The sequence below is a fragment of the Myiozetetes cayanensis genome, unplaced genomic scaffold, assembly GCF_022539395.1.
Source record: "Myiozetetes cayanensis isolate MyiCay16 unplaced genomic scaffold, myiCay2020 scf5-8, whole genome shotgun sequence".
Taxonomy (NCBI): domain Eukaryota; kingdom Metazoa; phylum Chordata; class Aves; order Passeriformes; family Tyrannidae; genus Myiozetetes; species Myiozetetes cayanensis.
Window position 1 is genome coordinate 68877108 of NW_026087742.1, and position 21915 is coordinate 68899022.

Consider the following 21915-nt stretch of genomic DNA (forward strand, 5'->3'; position numbering starts at 1 on the left):
CAATGATATGCAAATATTGATTCTGCACATCCTAAAAGGACCAAGTTTGGCTGCACATTGCTTCTAATGCCAGTAGTTCCTTAGAAACTTAAACCTTTAATTGATTGTCTTCTGTGTTTGTGGCTCTGAAAAAGCTAATGGACATAAAATAATTATATAGCTTTTTTAAACTGATTACCTGTAAAACTTTTTTGCCTACTGATATTTCATTGAGATTCTCAGGCCAGACAAGACCACTTAGATATATCATAGAGAGAAAAAGAGAAGTCAAGTGCACTGCACTGTAAAGAGCTGGACATTTTTATGAAAATAAATAAAGTCCCTAACTCAGTACTGTTAGTTTTGCTTTTGTAATTTTTATTGTAGTTTACCTGACGGAAATCCTGGAATTTTCCCCCTTGAAGAAAGGGAAAATGAACAGAGGCTTCTGGGAATACACTCTAGCAGGATAAGAAGTAGCACTTCTAATGTTAAAGGTAGAATTAGTATCTGCCACTCTGATTGGGAATGCACATGCTCTGCAGCTGCTTGGATTTGGTCTCCCGTTTTTAGTGATGCTCAGATCTTCTGGGGTTAAACTACTATTTTTCAGATCTAACTCATGATAGACACTTTCTTTAAAGGTGATATAGGCCTGATCCTGCGTAACTTTATCCCGTCTGGTGATTGCTGCAGGATATAGGGGGACAGTTGCCAGGAGAGTATTTTCTTGTTGAATACCAAATATACTTATGTGAACTTAGAAAATAAACAAATCCATTTCCTGATCCCTCTGAAATTTTGCTGAAGGATACATGCATTTAGCACTTGTAACATAATGTGGAGCTTTTGCATGTAAATTGTTCTAATAAAACTAGTATGCTCTTTGAAGTGTTATTCAATGCTATTTGGTTATATTTGTGTCCTTGATAAAATCAACATTGTTTTTTTTGAATTTAACTTTATAAACCTTTCCAGTTTATACAATGCATCTTATAATTAATTCTCTCAAATGCCTTGAGACCAAATGTTCAAAAGTGGGACAATTCGGTGTGGATGGGACTAAGTGCAGTTTATTTGCTATACTGGTATTATAGCAGGCTTTTTATGGTGTGTTTGTTTGTCCTAGGGTGGTCTTCCTAACATTTTCACTTCTTTGGTAGGAGTAATCATGAGAATGACAGCACAGACAAGCTATATCTATTAATGTTTGTAACACTGCACTTTCTAGACTCATTCAGTTAGAGGCTAGATAACCCTGGGCTTGACTATACTAGAATTTTATGCAAAATTTACTGATTGCCTATTAAAATGTAAATAAGTGCTGGTTTGGAAATTCCCAAAATATTTTATTGCAGGATGCAGACATTTATGTGTTGACCTGGAATTAAAGTGACTCATAAGAAATGGAAGAGGTCAATGTTAGAAGTTACGGGAAATTTGAAAGAAGGTTTAATGAAGAGACTTATCACATCTCTACTGTGGTTTGCAGCAGTAGTTTTCAAATTTCTCAATCAGTATACTCTAGACTTTTTCTGTTCTTCAGAAGGGAAAAAAAAATCATACAGTAAGTTCAGGTTTTTTGGAAATTACAAATTATGAGACCTCCCATTTAGAAGTAGTCCATAGAAATCCACAGATCACAGTTAGAAAACCACTGATGTAGAGATATCTGAACTAGCTCTAAATTGCAATGTAGTAGAAAGGTAAATGAGTATCTTGGGTACTGTGAGCAGTGGAGTTGTAAGAACACAGATGCCTGCTCTCCTCAGAAGTGCAAGGTAGCTTGCATGGACCTCCATGCCATCACTGCTGTCCCAGAGCATAAAGTACTTTTCTTCAGTGGAGTTGAAAAAATACTCCAAGAGATTAGCAATTGGTAGCATATAGCTTGCAAGTCAGTCAAGGGATACAAGTCAGACTTACAGATTTTGATGCAAACAAAAGGAAGCAGATTGAGCAATTGTTAAAAAAAAAAATCTTTCTCTTATGTGTTGAGATTATTTTTATTTTCCACAGTCGAGAAAGACTTGTGTTCATCTGAATAGCATATAAGCATGTCCTGAAAGTAGAGGTGGCATGTATAGGACAGAATAATTTCCTAGAATGAATGAATTTTGCACAAAAAGGAAAATAAAAACTTGTGTTACCCCCTCATTTGTCTGAAAATCAGAACACAACCAAGTAAAAGCCTCAAACTGTTTGGTTACACAAATTTTAAAAAAAAAAGAAAAAAAGGTAAAAAAATGGAGTAAGACTCTGATCCTGCTGTCAGATCTGTACTGTCCTTGTTCTCCTGATTATAATGACAGTATCAATGACAACGATTAAAACACTGGATATTATATCACAGTTTTCTCCATAGATCTCAAATTAGTTTTCAGTAGGTGTAGCTATGTTCATTCTATAGGTGAGAAAAACCAGGCGAGAAAGAAAGAATTAACTTATCTGAAAAGCAAGAACTAGGAGTCTCAGATCCCAGTCCAGTCTCTCTACTGTGTGTACATGCTGCTTCGCATGGAGGCCCATGGCACTGATTTCTCTGTGGGCTTCAGACCCTTTCTGCACAACTGAAATTTCAGAGTCTCTGTCAAACAGAATCAGAACACCCTAAAAAGAGTATGAACTGTTAGATAATTATACTTATCTTACTTCGAGAGGGAAGAGGACAAAATGTTTGACTATCTAAACAAGGTTATCTCTGCAGGAGCATCCACTCCCACCCCTTGATTAAAGAGTTCCTCTAAACTTCCGTCTCTGCATCTGGTGTAGTCACTCCTATCTCATTTGTGGTTTTGTAATCATCTTTTCCTGTATTTTAAGCAGGCCTATTACTTTCAAAAGCCCCACAGAGACAAAGGCAGCAGCTAACAGAGAAGCTGAATCTTGGAGCTGTTCCTCCTAAAGAAACCCCTGACTCCTGGAGCCCGAGTGAAAGTCTGTGGTTTCAGGTCAGGGAGGGAATCCAGCTGTCCACAGCAGCTCCCAGGAAGGTGTTCTAATTAACAAAAGCTAAAGGAAGCATTGGAAATTTTGTTACAAACATATACAATAAATCCATCTGACAGAACAAGCTTGCAAAATAAGCCCACTGGGAAAACTTCCTTCATTTTTGAGGTTAAATGTTTAAACCATTTAACATATTTTAAGTTTTCTTATTGTTGCTTACTCACAACGCAATTCAAATTGACTTAAATTATATCAACTTCTGATGGTTTATGTTGTGTCAAAGCAGTTGTGTTTTCCAAAGTATGTGTTACTGAATTTCTATTTTCTTCCTTAGCTCTGTAGGTTTGTTTTTGCCACAAAGACACAAATTACGGTTCTATAAAATCCATTTCTGTTAATACCTTATTCAAAATCCCACTGCAGACAACAGAAATAATGGCGACAACCTTTATTTAGTTGAATAGCTTTTGCATCAGGTAAAGTTTGACTTCTGTGAAGACAAGGTTTTTGCAGAGTTAAAGAATATATATATTTAGATGTTCAATATGTAAAATGATACGTATGGATGGTAGGTGCTGGACTGCAGCCTGGGCTAGCAATAGTGCTTTCATGTTAGGGCGAAAATGGAGCTTAAGCTCCAAAGGCAAAATCTTCATTCAGCCTATCTTCAAACCAAAGGACTTCTTCTATAGTAAAAAAGGAATAGGAGAGGGAAAGCGTTTTCTCGGATTGGGGTGGGGGGTGTTGCAGGAGGGAAGAGAGCTTTTTGCTGAGACCGTCTCAGATTTAGCATTGCAGAAGCTAGTTCTAAAGGCAAGTCAATGAAATAGAAACGGGAATTTCCTCAGCTCCCCTTCCTGCTTCTGTCTTTGCCTGTCTCACCTTTTGAAAACTGATTTGTATTTGTATACATGCGTGTGATCCCGATTTCATTGTTTGCCTTTTCACACAACTTTCACCTACATCCCCTTCCCCTCCCTTCCTCTCATTTGGCAGCCAGTTGGGCTTCTTCCTGCCTTGAATACCGCATTCCCTGGTTATTCAAGCTCAGTCATTAGCACCCTGTCCCCCCACTGAAATTATGAATGAAAAGCCTTGTTGTTCTTTACAAATAACTCGGGCTTCCTCAGTCAGTCAAATTCAAATGGCAGTGACTGCCAGACAAAGAGCCTGTATGATGGACAGTCCTCTCAGCAAGCCATCAAGGCACACAGGAAGTTTTTAAAGGCACACTCTAGGTAGTGCAGCCTGGGCGTTCCCCCCCGGGCGCGGGGTGGGGAGCGGCGATGGGGATGGGGTGGGGGCAGCCCCCTGCCCTGCTCGCCCCGCCGCAGCGCCGGGGGCGGCGGCGGCTCCGCGCCGGCAGCTCGGGGCTGGCCACGGCGACACCCACGACACCTTGTCCCGGCGGGGCCGGGGCCGCGGTGAATGCGGCGGGGGCGGCGGGCTCGGAGCGGCACGGCACAGCCCCCCGCCGCCCCGCGCATTGTCCGCGGGCCCTTTTCACGACGGGGGAAAAGGTAATTGACAGCCCCATTGTCCGCCCCGGCCCCCCGCGGCTTTAAAACACTCCGGGGCCCCAGTCACACGTTGTCAAAGGGAGCTGTCGGAGGTGACGAGTGAAGAAGGGCTGTTCAGGAAACAGTTTGAGCCCTTCAAGTGGACAGGCCTCAGTGACTTCTCCGGCACTCCGGCTTGCCACGGGCAGCCCCTTCAAAAATAACCTTAAAGCAATAAATCATACACGTTTCCTGCACTATACAAGGAACAACTGGTTATTTTTCCGCACTTCCCCTCCCCCGCGCCCTTTTTTTTTTTTTTTTTTTAAGCCTAAAAATTATTTAAGCACAGGAAATCAAGCATGTCAAAGTTTGGCAAAGCAGTTTGGGTGATTTAGCAATTACAACACTTCTTTCTCTATGAGCCAGTCCCTGGGCTTTGGCTTTTTATCTCCTCATTTCCACTGGTTTCTGCATCTGCTCTGATGGCTGGAATAACTCATCCCTTGTCTTCCACACAGCGAGGGAAACGATCTGCGTGGTTTGCAAGGAAAAGCCGTTCACTCAGATTCTTTTCTTTCACAGAAACTCGGTATCCTGGAGTTCGATAAGATGTTGTGTACTCAGTCCATCTGTTTATTTAGGAACAAAAACCCTGAACCTGAGAATTACTGGAATGTCTCACCATAGGCAAGTCTGGACCTCTGTGTTTTACTTAGTTTTTTACATAGGCAGCACTTGTTGCCCTTAACTGTCTGGTGCAGGCAGTGTTGATGCATCACCACATGTGACACATCATATATGATGTGTGTGCATAATAAATAATGTGTAGGATGCATTAGATTTTAAATACAACAGGTTTTTCTCAAATGGCCTCTGGAACCTTAGGCTCTGTTGCTGCAGCTGGATCCACACGGGCCAACATTTGTGTTTGCACTGAGCCCCTTTAGGAGCCCACCTGCCTGGATCTGATTTCAGCCTTGGAGCTGTCATTTCCTGCCATCACTTGAGGTAGTTAGTGCATGCTAACTAACTAAAATCCAGATCTGTTAGACTTAGTGTTGCTATTTAGCAATGCCCAATTCTGCTAATATATTCAGTGCTTGGCATTGATGATACACTTAGGAAATAAAAGGCAGGGGTCAAATATTCTTTGCAATGTTCTGCAATGTCCGTACACAGTGACTAAAGCATTAAGTACTCCGGCCAAAAATGTAACTCTTAAAAAAACCTGACAGAAAAGCCAGAGACTAAATTAAAGAGAAAAATCAAACTTTTCTGTAGGTTTGGGCTCTTTGAAAATCAAGGTAAAAAAGGAAGAGCTAGCTAATCGGCAGCAGCATAAATTTTCCTTACTCATATAACATGGGATATATGTTCTCATTTCTTTATCATGACACCTATTAGAAGATATAAAGAACATCACTGTTGGCTTAAGGGTGGCCAGGTGGTATTTCAATGAAACAAATGGTCATAAGAAAGGAGGTGTGTGACAGTAGGTTTAAGTCTATGATCTATAGCTGCTGCACAGTTCACTCTGTGGCACTAACCAACCCATTCTGGCAGCACTGCATTTGTGGGTCAAGCCCATGGGAAGGAAGATTTGCATATTTTTCAAATTTTTTAGGTATTGTTACTGTCTGTCTTTCACTTGCAATATGATATGTTTATATGCCTGTTAATATAATTTTATCTCCTTGCGAGCCTAATTTCAGTTCATCTATCCACTGCACATTTCTGTCACATTTTGAAGACTAAGGTAACACAGAAAGTGCCTGAGATAAGTTTACAGGCAATTTTAGCCAAACCTTACAGCATGATATAAGACATGGGCTCCCTGAATACCTTTTGAAATCTTACGGGAGTAAAAGCTGTTCAAAACCTCAGACCAGATGCTTTGGTAGGATCCAGCCTTTAGTTTGCAAATTACTTCAGGCAAGGATCTCCTTCCTGTTTGGCAACTTCCTAGAACACTTTTGCAGCCGGATACATAAACTGCTTATTATACTGAGGAGGAGATACTCAGCTGGGGTGATTTACCGTTACTGACTTCCATCCTCTGAGAGTCCAGCTCATGGAAGTCAGAGCTTATTCATGTTCAGCAAAGGGAACACACAATGGAAACATTTTGCTATAAGGACCTGTTTTCTTATTCTCCTTTGCAGTGATCAAGAATTACACATTCTCATATATCACATTATACCAACTAATACTAACCTGAGGTCTGCTCACACAGTGTGTATAGCAATATTTTGCTGTTAAATTGAGCGGTATTTTAGAACCTGCCACCTTGGGTGCTTTGAGGTGTGTCTTTTGTGCTGGGGAGCAGTATAAAAATGCACAGTTAGCAAGTTTGCTATTGCCTTTGCCCAGTGGTGCAAAATGATTGCTCAGGCACCATTAGATTAGTGGAAAAAAAGAATCCCACAACAAAATTATAATAATGACCAAAACTTCTGCTGTTCACGACCTACATGTAGGAAAGCACTTGAAAAGTCATTACAGAATATGTATGCTTATTCTTTAGCAGAACTGAATCCTTCACTTCTCAATTCTTCTCACGTCTTTGTAGAGGCAAAAGAAAAAATCCAGTGTTTTGGAACACTGCTGGCAGAGAAAGTCAGCGTCAGTACTTTCCTGACTGGCTTTTCCTTCTTAAACTCATTTTTAATGGAGGATGAGAAGCAAGTATGACAAATATTTGTCTTCCAATGTACAAACAGGTCTGTAAGCTAAGTCTGTGAATCCTGCCATCTGAAAAGAGTGACAGAAAGATGGCAGGAGAACGGACATCATGTGCTGAAAGAGAAGTGACAACAAGGCTGACAGAGAAGCTTAATTGGACAGTTGAATGTGAAGAAAGTGCAGTTGGACAGATGTCTGTAGATGAGAAGATGGGGAAAAAAAAAGGACCAAGACCCAGTAACTCTCTGAACAGAGGATCAATTTTATTTATTTGTTTAGATTTTTATTTCTTGCCTTAAAGCCGTGGAGTACCATACCTTGTCCCTGGATTGCAGTGAGGAAACCATTCTTACCTTTATTTTGCCTTTGCCTCAGTCTTGCAGTCCCACTCCCTTAACATTTGTAGTGAAGTCCAGACTCTAATAAAGTCAACGGGAATTTTGCTATCAAGATTAGTGTGGCCAGGATTTTACTCAATTCATAAGTCCAGCAGTGTCAGCAATGTTGTATTTGCATAGGCCAAGGTTAATTTTGGCCATGGGAACCTTTTGAACATTCCACCCCACACGCCACCCCCCAGAAAAGGATGTAAGAGGCTGTTGAAGGACAGTTAATTGTCATTTGTCAGATCTGTGTAAACAGTGTGAACTTGAAGGATAAACACCCATTCTGCAAGGTTTAGGCCATGCACAACCTGCAAACTCATTTTATCCAGGTAAGGTATGCCTAGCAGTCTTCTGCAGGAGCAGCTTGGGAATTAATTGCTAACCAATTCATGTGTGCCACTCAAATAGAGACCTCCATGTACACTCTAGTTTGGGCTCTGTGAGTCATCATAAGGGCTGGGATTTAAGGCTCTCACTGGCTTTTAAAAGGAGTTATGTAGCCCAGCCAGCCAGAAATAATTGGGCACTACTAATTTAGATCATGGTAGAATTTTCTTTAGAGATTCTTGTCAGTGCTTCCTCCATTCAACCAGGAAGAAGTTGGGCTGGCAAATGGATTGAAGTTGAAACCTGTTTCTGAACATATCTCTGTGTTCAGTAGCATATAAATGTAACAGATGAAGCTCTGAATCTTTTGAAGTCTATAGCAAAACTACCCTTGACTTAGATGAGGTCTGAATTTCATCTTTTTGCCATGGCATCCTTCTTCCCCCTTCACTTAATTCACATAATAAAAAAAAACCTGAGGCCCATTGCGTGTTTCTTGTATAGCTGTTTAGGTACCTTTGAGCCATGCACTAGCATACAGGCTCCGTTTGTATGCACAAAAAACAGCTATACATGTGCAATTGCAGTAGCTGTGCATGAGGAGATCATCTACAACCTTAGGCTTCAGCTTATGAAAATCTGATTATGGAAGCTTTATAGTTCCAGACTCTTTCAGGGACAGTTAGGGAGCCAAGGGATGTGTCTGTCTGCTAGATTTTGCAATGAGCTTTTTGACTGGGAATAAAACCTGCAAGATGCTGAGTGCTGCTCTTTGCTTTAACAAGAGTCCCTTTGAAGGCATGGTAAAGTACGATCCAATTTTGTGAGAATCCAATAATGAGAATCATGAGGAAAAGAAAAGGCCTTAATTGACTCTGTCTTTAAGTTTTCTAGAGTCCTTTGTATGGATTTTCTAGTGTGTGTAAGAGCTTAAGACACATTTTCTTCCCTCTGGAGTCAGGGGGCGAACAGCCCCTGCTGTTGTCAGCTGTGCAAGCAGCACAGACATCATACATTTCATCCTCAAAAGTTTTGCAGTTTCTCGCCTTCAGACACATGGAAGTTTTACCTGAGTAATGACAGGAAGATAAGGCTCATTAGCTAATTAATTCTGGCAACGCCCAGGTCACACCCCTTCCGCAGTCGGCTGGGCACAGGTGTTGGACGCGCGGATGTGTGTGAACATGCCCTTTGCAGAACAGCATCTCCTCTTTGTGCCATGGCTTCTCTGTGTTAGCACGTGTTGTGCCACTGAGTGAGGATGATTTGAAGGTACGTTTTTGGGACGCAATTTAACCACCATGACCTGGGATATCTTACATCTCATCTTGGTGATATTCCCTACCTTTGTCTGCCTTGGTGTTCCAGGTGCTAAAAGTTAATTATCCTACAGCAATCTGACACCTGTGTTACCTCACAGCTGTATTTGTGATGCGTAAAAAGGTGCTTTTAGCACGGAAGGCACTATCATTAAGTTTTAAAAACATTTAACTGGGGGGGAGAGGGGGCGGGAAATTGGAACAGAAAAGGACAAAGCTCCACTTGCAGGTTTGAAGCCCAGAAAAAGCAATGCTCTATGCTCCCTCTGCTGGCACCAAGGCAGCCAGTCTTTCCTCTGCTAGATGGATTAGCACACCAAGGCACTTACACTATTTCAGCACGAAGAAACCATACATTTAATGGCACTAGTTTTGTTAGGTGTAATAATTTATAAACCATTTAAGATTTTTTTTTTTTGGCCTCATTCTGTTTTTTAGATACAAGGTTTTGAGAAATAAACAGAAAGCATAGCTAGGCTTCATGATTCTGAATTTATACTTATGTCTAGCTTGAATGCATTGCTTCAGCCAAATAGGGAAAAAGACATATTTAAGGTATCACTCTCAGAGAACAGAGCAATAGTACTATATTATTCTTATTTTCAGTTGTTAGAGTTTGTTTGGTTTTGTTTTTGTTTTTTTTTCATGAGAACCACATCTAGGCTGAGTGTTGCTATTCTCTGACTTTCTAATTCTAGCTGTATCGGAGACTCTTAGGTTATTAATATAGCTAGCCTATTTATTTGTATGATTCAATGAATGTTAAGTAAGGCTTTAATGACTATTAAGTAAGGCTCTGCTGCTTCTTTAACAAATGGTAAACATCCTTTAACATGATAATATCATCCTTTAGTAAATGGCCACTTGCACTGGTTTAATGACCTGCAATTTATCTCAGATAATTTATTTATTTTAACTATCCTGACTTTCAAAGTCTCTCATTTGTGAAATTATGTTTATCTAATTTTAACTGTCAAATTGAAGGGAAGAATTATTTTCCAATAATTTTTTTTTCATGCAATCCTTTTTGATGATACTGAGGAAAAAATAACAGCAACACACTATTATTTTATTTATTACTTCTCTTATCTGGTATGCTTTTGTTTGCAGTGGAAGAGTTGGTGAAAGTGAACAAGAATGCTTTGTAGAGTGAGGTTTTTAATTCCTTCCACTATGTTTCTTCTAGCTGTAGCTAAGAAACCGTGCCAAACCTTTGACTGGATGACTGATCAGGTACCTCTTGAGGAAGAAGTGGAAAGCTCCCTTTCAGGAATGGAGCAGAAATGAGAGAGATTGGCTCTATAGTGACTCTTCTGTCCTGTCCTTGCTGGAGGGAAACAATGAAGACACTTGGTACCCATCAACCGCAGTTCCTGTCTTCTGACTCTTTTTTTATCCACTTTGCTTCCTGCAAAGAAGGACATGCCTGGAAGAGGAGCCAGCTTCTCAGAGCGCAGATCTTTAACAGCTTTGCTTCAGGAGAAAAATTGTAGTAGGGGCTACTTTGGTGTAATATAGAGGATTTGGTGTAGTGCAGATGGGGAAAGTGCATCTTACCCAGACATGCATAGCCAAAGCCAACCTCAAGGTTGACCAAGGTCAAAATATCAATGTACACATACAGTACAGTTCAAATAACTCTTGGACAAATCAGGGACACTCTCACCTTCAAATAACATCTTCAGCTACAGTACCAGAATACTATGACGGATTTTTAAGTTTTGACTGATTCTTTTCTCTCCAAAATCAATGACAGTGGTTCACACTATGGCCAAACAAATTTCTTAAAACAGAATCTTTTTTTAGTACAGAGGCACTTCAAAGAAAACACAATTTGAAACCAATTAAAGAAATCTATGCATATCTAGCTTTTCCCTGAGGCTTATCTTTCCTTAGGTCTGTAAGGGACTAACAAACTTCATCACTCTCTATGAACTCTTTCTCTCTTTCTCTTAGTATGTTTTCTTAGCTTCTGACAAGTAACTACAGCAGGATGGGAAATGTTTATCCTGTTCCACAGTGGGACAAGACTTTTAAACTTATATACACAAAACACACAAAAATTCCCCTCCCCCTTCCAAAAGATTATTGGTGAACAAATAAAACCAAATGCGTTTTGCACTTAAAAGAATATGTAGTCATTTATACCAAGCACAATATTTTCAGTAGGTAACAAATAGTAATGGGATTCTTTAAAATGGTGCTGGGGTAGCTGGTGTTGAAGGAGCCCTGGTATTGCTCTGGCAGCTTCCCCATGGCCATCTACTCAGGTGATTAGCTAGGACCTAGAAGAACTGAAAGGAAGAACTGCACATCAGTAAAGCAGAGGAAGCCAAGGGAAGAGGATGTGGGTGGAAGACCTATTTTGAAGTTAAGCAGTTAGACAAAGAATAGTAAAATGAAGAAAAGTGCAGTCTCAGTTCAGCTTGGGGCTGGTAGATTGTATAATCTAAAGCAAAACCTCATAGTATGAGTTTCAGTTTAATTTGGAGGAGGCAGGCTGATGGGTAATTCTGAGGTGGGGTGGCACAAAAGTTTCTCTGAATTTACCCAAATAATGGACCAAAGTACATAATTTCTTTAAAAGTTTTGAAGTCTGATTGAGGGCCCTGTTCTGAATGCAAAAAACAAAGGGAAAAAACTGTGTGAGGGTTCTCTGTTGGCAAACCCTATTACACAGTCTCAGAGCTGACTGTAGTTTGGCTTCTGATAAAATGAGTTGGGATAGGACAGATAACTGTTCATGATAACGGTTCGAGTTAAGTGAGGTGAGGGGGCATTTGTGCTTTCCTTTCCCATGTACTGGGAAGTTGTTGGTCTCTTTGGGGAAGAAGCAGTTGATGTTTATTTATAAATAAGAATTTAAATATAAATAAGGATTTTTAAGACTATAAATAAGAATTTAAATGGAAGTCGTTTTTGTTTAAACCTGAGAGAAATGCTTAATAATAACTTGATCAAAAATGTTACAATCCCACAAAACATTTTCTGATAGGACAAAGCTCTCTCCCTATTCCTGTCTAGCTTTAATAATACGACTTTCATTATTATCCAACAAATCCTTTCCAATTAATATTTTTTTTTCCCCTAGGCTCCTTGGTTTTATTTATACCTACAGCATCTCTTGGAGTCAGAATCATTAAAACACATTGGTTGCTTCCTGGTTTTCCAGTGTGCACAGAAGTACTTTCTCTGGTATGGATTTTTAATTGGTCTTACTGCCACCTTTCCTTAAGCCATTTAGAAAATTCTTATAACTGATGATGGTGGTGTGGTGTATTGGGTTTGCATGGCCAAGTTTTGGTAGCGGAAGGCTACAGGGCTGGCTTCTGTAGAGGCTTCCTCCATGTCTGGCAGGGCCAATGCCAGTCAGCTCCAAGACAGACATCCTGCTGGCCAAGGCTGGGCCGACCAGAAACAGTGGTAGTGGCTCTGTGATAACATATTTAAGAAGGAAAAAAAATAAAGGTCATTGGGCAGATGTAATTGTGGCAAGAGAAGAGCAGAGTGAGAATATGTGAGAGGAACGACTCTGCAGACACCAAGGTCAGTGTAGAAGGAGGGAGAGGAGGTACTTCAGGCACCGAAGCTGAGATTCCCCTGCAGCCCACGGTGAACACTACGGTGAGGCAGCTGTGCCCCTGCAGCTCATAGAGGACCATGGAGATGCAGAGCATGGAGGAGATCCATGACACAGTAGGTCGATGCCCAAAAGAGGACTGTGAATCCATGGGAAACCTGTGCTGGAGCAGGGAAGGGACCTGTCTTGGAAGGGATCTGTGGACCTGTGGAGAGAGAGGAGCTGACACTGGAGCAGGTTTTCTGATAGGATTTGTGATCCTGTGGGGGGCACACCTTGGAGCAGACTGTGCCTGAGGGACAAGAAGAAACTTCTTTACCTTCTGTAGAGTAACTCTAATATTAACCACTGTATCCTGTGGAAGAGTTACCCATGATGCAGCAGTTCGTGCAGAACTGTTGTCTGTGGGATGGACTCACACTGGAGAAGTTTGTGGAGGACTGTCTCTCATGGGAGGGACTCTTCTCCCTGAGCAGTGACAGGAACAATGTGCAGTGAATAGACTTTAACCCCTCATGTCCCATCTCCTTGTCCTGCTGGCAGGGAGAAGGTAGAGCCCAAGAAGGAGGGAGGGGTGAGGGGAAGGTGTTTTTAAGATTTATTTTATATGTCATTATCCTGCTCTGATTTTGTTAGCAATAAATTCAGTTAATATCCCCAAGCTGAGTTTGTTTTGCCCATGATGGTGATTGGTGAGGGATATCTCCTGGTTTTTATCTCAACTCATGAACCCTTTGCTATATTTTCTTCCTCCTGTCCAGTTGCTTAGGTCAGTGATGGAGCGGCTTTGGTGGGTACTTGGCATCCAGCCAGGGTCAACCCACTGCGTATGGTAACTTCATTTCATTGACCAAATTACAAACATAACTGCCAAAATTATTATTCCCTATAATTTTATTTAGCAGGCTGATCAGTTGTACATCTGCCACAGGTACAGTCTGCCTCAAAGGTTTGTGCCAGTTTTTGTGAAGAAACATGATTATACAGAGGTTTCAAAGTCAGATAGTATTACATCTCACAGAACTAAAAAAACCCATGCACACTCAGAAGGCAATTCTTGCTGTACTGGTAACTGCATTTTGGAGTGATGTTGCAGTTTGCAGTAGCTGCTCAAGCATAGCCTCAAATAAAATGCTTTGCATTTATCTAGCCCAGAGGGTCATGAAAATGGATTTTGTGGACAATACATTATTTTGTTATGGTACTTAATTCAGCATTATTTTTGTATGATCATTAGTACCACCCACTTTGGAGGTAATTTAGAAAAAAGCCATCTGATAGCCTAAGGGATATAGAACCAACCCATAGGCTGGTTCTAGTCCTCAGGACAACTACAAAATCAGATAAGAATTATTTTTCCTGACAAAACATCTGTGATATAACCCAGCCCACAGTAGTCAAGAAGTTGTATAGCATTACAGTGAATCAATATTGGGAGTCTGAACAGTTCACATAATATGCATTGGCACAGTGGGGAAAAATAATGGGTTTACTATGGGTAGAATGGATGAAGGATGACTCCAGTCCTACTGCTGTGAGAACCCTTGTATAAAAATTCACCCAAATACTGGATTCACACAGTGTTATGCCCAAAAATGAAACTTAAAAGCTTGTACAGGTAAGAAAGAAATAAGAGCTGGGCTGAGGCAGATGAACTGTGACAGCACATTCACCCTTTCAAGAAAAATCACTAAGGTAAGTGAGGATAAAGGAATCAGAAAAAGGATAAAGGGTTAAATGAATGTTTAAAAATCTGCATACTGTGAAGAATTTGTCTGTCTTCTTGTATTTTTTCCACTCCTTTTTTCTCCAATTTCAGTAGCATAAATAATCTCCCAGGCACTTAACCTTATCTGTAGCTACACAGGAAAGGTGGAATTTATCTTCAGAAACTTATGATCATGGTTAATGAAGTATGGTTAATGGAGAGAAGCAGGCACTTTTGGAGTATTTCAGATGGGGTGCTACAGGTTAAGATGAGAGACATCAGGCAAGTGCTTTCCAGTAGCTATAGAGGAAACTAGGATGACTAATTTGGAGGTAGATGTCTTTAAGCACTATGATAGTTTCATCATGGAGATTTTTATTCTGTCACATGTAAGCCACTGCAATTCAGCTCTTACCTTTAAGAGTCTTTGTACTCTTGGATTGGGAGAGCACTAGTGATAAACTGGTGTTTCATATAAATAAGTTGGATTCCTGTAAGAGCAATATGCATGTATAAGACAGAAAAGAGCTATTTCTCTAAATTCTATACCAGAGATACATACTGGAACAACTAATACAATCTAGGATAATATTAGAGGGAATAGTAATACAACTGTGGTCATAAACCTCTTCTTTACAGCTGCAAATAGAGAATCTGATTATTCCCTTGGATACTTTTGCTAGATTTAACCTCTGTTTTGTAAAGATGTTTATCCTCTCTGTAGGAGAAACAATATTGACCTGTGTTGCAGTGTGCTGGCTGCTGGATTAGCTGTCACTGTACAACAATGTATAATTGCATGCTGCTTACATGAGAACATCCTGTCACCTTGTCTCCAAGAATAACTTCACTGCAGAGTATATTGTTCTGCAGGGTCACTGACAGTGAAGTCATGTGCTGTGGACCTCCAAGAACTGGAACAGTTACACTAGTCCAAAAATCCACATTTAAAAATAAATTTAAAAAAAAAATTAAAAGAAAAAAAAAAAGAGGGGAAAAAAAGAGGAAAAAAAAAGAGAGGAAAAAAAAAAAGAAAGGAAAAAATCAAGAAGGAGAGAAAAACACAACCACCAAACCAGCACCAAAAAAGCCCCCCAACCCTCCCTTGCAAACAATCAAAAATACCCCAACCAACAAAACACAACAAGAGAGCCCTAGTGGTGAAATTTGCAAGGAATTAGAATCAAGCCTCCAAAACTTAAGAAGTGTTCTTTTCTTGACAACCTTAACACTATCATTATGTTACAACTTTTAATCACATGATTACATACTTTTTTTTCCTTTGGAGCCTCTGCCTCATTTAATACACAGCACAGATCATGTTTTTTGATTTTCTTCTTACTTGGCATTTCCAAGATGTTATTTCATGCTGCTGTTTATTGATTGTTTATGAATATATTGTAGTTTGGACATTCTTGTCCTTATGTTCCTTCTATCAGTGGCAACATTTGTGGCAGTTGTAGGTGTTACATCTGTAAAGGTTAAGGTCTTGCCTGACTGTAAAGAAGTTCAGTATGTATGTACAAGTAGGAAGACACTATCATTTGGGGTTATTTTCAGTCTTTTAAGGGGTCTTTCCTCTCACTGCCAGTGCTGTAACACTGAGATAATTACTGTCTTAAGTATTCTTTTAGAGTTACTGTCACTACAAAAAATAAAGAGCAGAGAAATAAAAGGACATTTGCTATGTATTAGGAAAGAAGTGAATGTTCTATTTGTAATGGGAAGTACAGATATAACAGTATATATATTCTCATAATGGTAGTTAATTTTAATTTTTAATTGCCACACTAGTATTTGATCAACACAGGCATATAGGGGTGGTCTTTCAAATTTTCCTGAATCCATAGTGAAATTATTAATTTTAGATTATTTTTACTACTAGTATTTTTACCTTAGTTGCAAGGTTGATGCTGTAGGGTTTATATTATAATTTATCTAACAAAATAGTCTTTTCCTTAAAAGCTATAATTTCACAAAGCTCAGGTTTTTGTTTTTTTAACAGTTATTGTACTGAGTAATGCAGAGTGTTCTAATAAGATCATTTCAAATTGAGTAAAATGCATGAAATTAAAATTGGTAATTCTAGACTGGCTTTGCCATAATTCAGTGATAAGTTTTCCTGTTTCTGTCAGATGGATTATGCTGTCCTTTTTGTTATAAGGAAACGATTGCCAGGAAGATAAAGCAGTTTTGTGTGGCATCAGAAAAAAGTATGACACACATGCATACAATACAGTCTCAATCAGCCTGAGACACAGGTCTCCTGCACTTTTTTTAATGCAGCTTCTGGCCAATAGGCATTCAGTGTGCTCCTTTTTGGAAGGCCCATTTGGGTGACAGTGCGTTGGCAGCAGTTAAATCTTCCAATGGATATGTGCCACATTTTCATTCATGTTGAGGGCTCCCTCATGTTCACAGCATAGTGTCACTAAAGGTGTTTAATCATTTATTTTCTTTCTTTCTACTATAAAATACTTCTCTAAATGCACTCGTTCAATAGCTCACATCTCCGTAACACATACAATATGAAATTTCTGAAAGCAATTTGGATTTCATTTTTCTGTGTCATACCCTTTGACTGAAGAGATTAGACATTGGCAATACATCCTAGGTCTTTTATTTACTTTTCTTGTCAATATCAACTTTTTCTATCAATGATTCTATTTTTTTTTCTGTTGGCTTAATCAGTCAGCATTAGGCATTTCTAGAAAGATATTATCCCAGAGGTTATTAAAACTCATTACTGTATGTTTTCCTAGTGGTGACCTAACTTTATCTTTGTAATACTGTCCTTTTACTTCATTTCGCTCTCTTAAACAGACCTGTATCAGTCTACACACTTTTCTGGTGAAATTGTCATCCTACTGAGGTTTATGGGAATTTTGACATCAACTTCAAAGAAGATCTCACGCTTGTGTTTATCAAGGTGTACTTGTATTTTTCTGTGTGAGGAAGTCTTATATTCAATACTTAACATGGAGCTTTGAGAGAGTAGGATTAGAGTAGAACTCAGCACATGTTAGAATAGCAAAATAAAAGGGTACACTGTCCAGACCTAATACAAATACTCTTGCCATAAAGATGCTATGCTATTTCTACCATTCACAAAAAGCAGAGTTAAAATAATTGTCATTTGATTTTTTGGGTTTTCTTTTCTTTTAGAATCAACTTTGCAAATCACCTGAATGCATCAATTAATCCTTCTAGATTTCCTAATATTAGGAAAGCAAGGGTGGGATTTCTCTTATAGGACTGAGGTATGCATAAGTTAGATATCTAAATCTGAATTACGCTGCTTTTTATACCCTCAGGAGAAAAGTAGGTATCTCTGGGTATGAGGTGTCTGATGTTATTCCAGAAGCCAACAGTATGTTGAAGAGTTCATGTCATGGTTTAAACCCAGCTGGCATCTAAGCCTCACACAGCTGCTCACTCACACACCCTTCTGGTAGGATGGCAGTGAGAATTGTAAGGGTAAAAGGGAAAACTCATGTGTTAAAATAAAGACAGTTAAATAGGTAAAGCAAAAGTTGCACACACGAGCCGAGCAAAACAAAGAATTCTTTCACCACTTCCCATGAACAGGAAGGTGTTCAGCCATCTCCAGGAGGACAGGGCCCCATCACGCATAATGGCTACTTGGTGGTTTAATGTGGTTTAACCCCAGCCAGCAACCAGTTACCACACAGCTGCTCTCTCATTCCGCCACCGCTGGGTCAGGGAGAGAATCAGAAGTGTAAAAGATAGAAAACTGACAGATTGACATAAATAATGAGTTTAATAGGGAGATGAAAACTATGCACACAAGCAAAGAAAAACAAGGAATTAATTTGCTGTTTCCCATAGGCAGTCAGGTGTTCAGACATTTCCAGGAGAGCAGGACTCCCTCAACCCGTCAACCCCCTGTACACCACCAGATTACTCTCTGGTGGGGTGCTGTTAGTGGCAGAACAGGTCTTGACTCTGCATGAGCAGTGCTCAGCAATGATGGAAACATATCTATATTATTAACACTGTTTTCAGCACAAATCCAAAACACAGCCCTATACTAGCTATGGTGAAAAAAACTCTACCCCAGCCAAAACCAGCATAGGTAATTTCTTGTTTTAGTTTGTGTAGAGGGACTGGTTCAAAAATATTGGAGCCTTTATTGCCCAAGATAGATCATGTGAACAACACCCTAAATTTCCTACTCCTTACCCCAAAGAGAGGTTCCTAGATTACTCTTATTCCTCAGTTCTTCAAAAATACATTATGTGTCTCAATGTGTTCCTTTTCTGGACTTGTTCAAAATGATTGAGGTGATTTCAGAAGCATCGGCTCTAAATTGTTTATAATTTCTTTTTAATGTTGCAATGTAACAACAATTAAGGTTACTATATTTTCTATTGTTCTGCCTTAAATTTAATTTTCTTTCCTCATTCTTTCATTGGTAGAGTCTCTTTTAATTTTTGCACTTCTTTTCCCCCTTTAGTAGCTATATAAGCTTTTCCCTTTTTGACCTATTCAGACTTAAGAGTCCTTGGATTCCTTTCCTGCCACTCCTTCCTGTATATGTACTTTGAACCCTGAATAGTCCTTGAGAAGACACTGTGACCATTGCTTTGCCTTGTATCTCCTGATTTTTTTTTTCACAGATGAGTTTTAATCCTATTGCATTTCCTCAAAAAGTCTCCAATGTTCTGTCAAAGAAGTATGCTTTAAACATTTATTCCCATCCCATATTCAATAGTTTATGTTCTCCTGAAAGTGAAATTGATCTCCTTTCACTGTTTTGCTCTGTTAATTGTTTTCTTGCCATAGAGGATTAAACTGCTTTGCTTCCATAGTTTCAGTGCCCACTTCACAATAGGTGAAAATTTGACCCGACTTACCATCTTTAGTCTTTGAATTCACTGTATGTTTGCATCTTTGCATCTGTATGCACTATCTAGAGACTTGATCAACTAAAGTCCACTCAGAGGTTTGTGCCTTCGCTGGCTCTGTTCCAGAGTGCTAGCCTCAAGGAAATGCATATTATTATTGCTATGTTTTTTCTTTTTTCTTTTTTTTTTTTTTAAATTTTGTATATGCTTATCTGAGATTTTGACCATTTTACTGTTGTCACTGTCAAAATTGTAAAATGTGTGCTTTGAAAGCATTATGTAATATTTTTACATCTATTGATTTTCTCCACTCTGCCTTTCCCATGCATACTGCATCCCGTCTTTTCAACACAAAGGAATTATCCCACTAAGTTTCAGTTAGTCTTTCCAGATCGTAATCTCCTTTATTTAGTACAGTACCTTCCAGTTGTTGCTTGTTTCCCCACACATTTGCGTCAGGCATTATATTCCTGTTATCCTTCATCTTTTGCTTCAGAACAATTTTAGTTTCTCGCCTAATTTGTGTGTTGGAAGTACAAGCCGGATTATTCAAATTAAGCAAAAGCTTTCTCTTTCCCTCCTTCTCCTGAAGGTTTGCAGCCTGCCTAACAGGTTCTGCCAGTTCTGAGCCCAAGAGGCTGGCAACCTGTCTGCATAAGTGGAGACAGTGTAATCCAAACAGTTGGCTGCGGTGGCAGGAGGCATTCCAGAGATCTGTGCATTCAAATCCCTCCAACCTACTCTATCAGATCTTTCCTTGTTTGGCTTCCAGTATCAGCATTTTACTTTCTTCACCCGTGCTTGGCAATGGGGAAATATTTTGCAAGTGACTTATCTACACAGTTCCAATTAATTTTCTTTTCCTTACCATCTGAAAGCAGCAGTTTCTTATACATTATATCAATGTATTTTATTGGTGTCATTTGTTCTATAGGGAGTATGATGATTAGAACTTCTGGAGCATTACTCAATAAATCTAGCAACACCTTTTTTGTGAGAGTCCTTTTCATCCTGGCTCTCTATCGTGTTTTGCTTATGTAATATTTTGAACTACTTTCCCTGTATGCAAAGTTATCAGTTGGGACTGCTCATCATTTTTGCCTTTCTGACAGGTCTCTTGCAGTGCTTGCACTATGGCCATAGATGGTTGGAACTGTTTACTTCATATCGAAAGAATAACACACCTGTTGCAGGTGTTAGCACTGTTTCCACACATATTTCCCATCTGCTTTTCCTGTGGGCTTTTTTAGGATTTTTCCTTGGCACAAAGCTTTGCTTTTCTTCTCTTCTATATGTGCGGTCTAAGTTGTCTCATCCGTGTTTGTTTTTTTGGTTTTTTTTTTTTTTTTTGGTAATTTCTTCTCTTGGTCTTTGTCCAGTCCCTCTTTCAGCCTGTCTCTCCAGTTTGCACTTCATTTGGCTGTTCCCTTATCATTCATAGAATACCTCTATTCCTCACTTGTTTTGCCATGGGAAGGTCATGGACATAGCTTTTAACAGCTGTTTCTTCCTGCTCTTCAGGCTAGTTTGCAATGTCAAGAGCCTTTTGCAATCCTTTCTATGAGCTGCTACATTGGCTGCACCCATCCTGTACCTAGAGATTACAGACTGCCCAGTTTTCTGCCTTAGTTTGCCATGTACTATCATGTTCCTGAGTCGATCCTAGCTAGCACATATGACTGAAAATATGAGAGTGGGGAAAGTGGGGAAAAAATAAACCTGTATCTTACTGGGGAAGCAGCACAGTGGGGAACCCATCTTCTTGCTGCAGCTGTCTGGAAAGCTGGTCACAGCTTTCCCTCAGCTTACTCATTTTGCTGCCCAATGCAGGGAGATTTGTTATATCCATGGGTAATCAAAGTAAAGGAAAAGATAAACATCCTTATCTAAGTGTGTTTAATTCATACAACAGTCATCATAATACTTTGCTTTCAAATAATTTTTCTGAGCAGGGAACAGAGTCTTGTGCAAGAGGTACAGCTATCCAGTTTGAGGACAGAACACCCATGCAATGTCCTAGTCATGGAATCATAGGATGATTTGGGTTGTAAGGGACCTTTAAAGATCAAATCCAAACCCTCTGCAATGGGCTCCCCCCTTTGCCTGTGAAGCAAAAACAGGTTTTCTTGGGTCACTAAAAAAAAAAAATAAGATGCTTAAACAGGAAAAAAAAAATCCCAGACATTATTATATGAGAGCCAGCAGGCATCTTCTCCATATCACTGCCCTGAGAACTACCTCAACTGCTTTGTCCCCACTGGAGGTGGGCAGGGAAGGGGGACAAGCTGCCTACCTCCCTCTGGAACAGGTCCAGTCCTCTCTGCATTAATTATCATCCTTCTTATAACCATGCGTAAATTACCTTGCTTAGGTAATATTCTCCATATGGTCAAACTAGTGCCAGATATAACGGAGAATGGTGGAAATATAAGGAACTTCCTTCTTGTTCAAGGCTGATTAACCTTGCTGCACGTTTTATAGGAAGCAGGTTTGGGGCCCCTAATGTAACTCTTTACAAATATGAGATATGGGGCCATCCATAGAAAGTGCACATAGGTCACATAGGCTCTAAATTTTGCTTTTTGCCCTCCAGCTTCTTTGATGTGAATTTGATG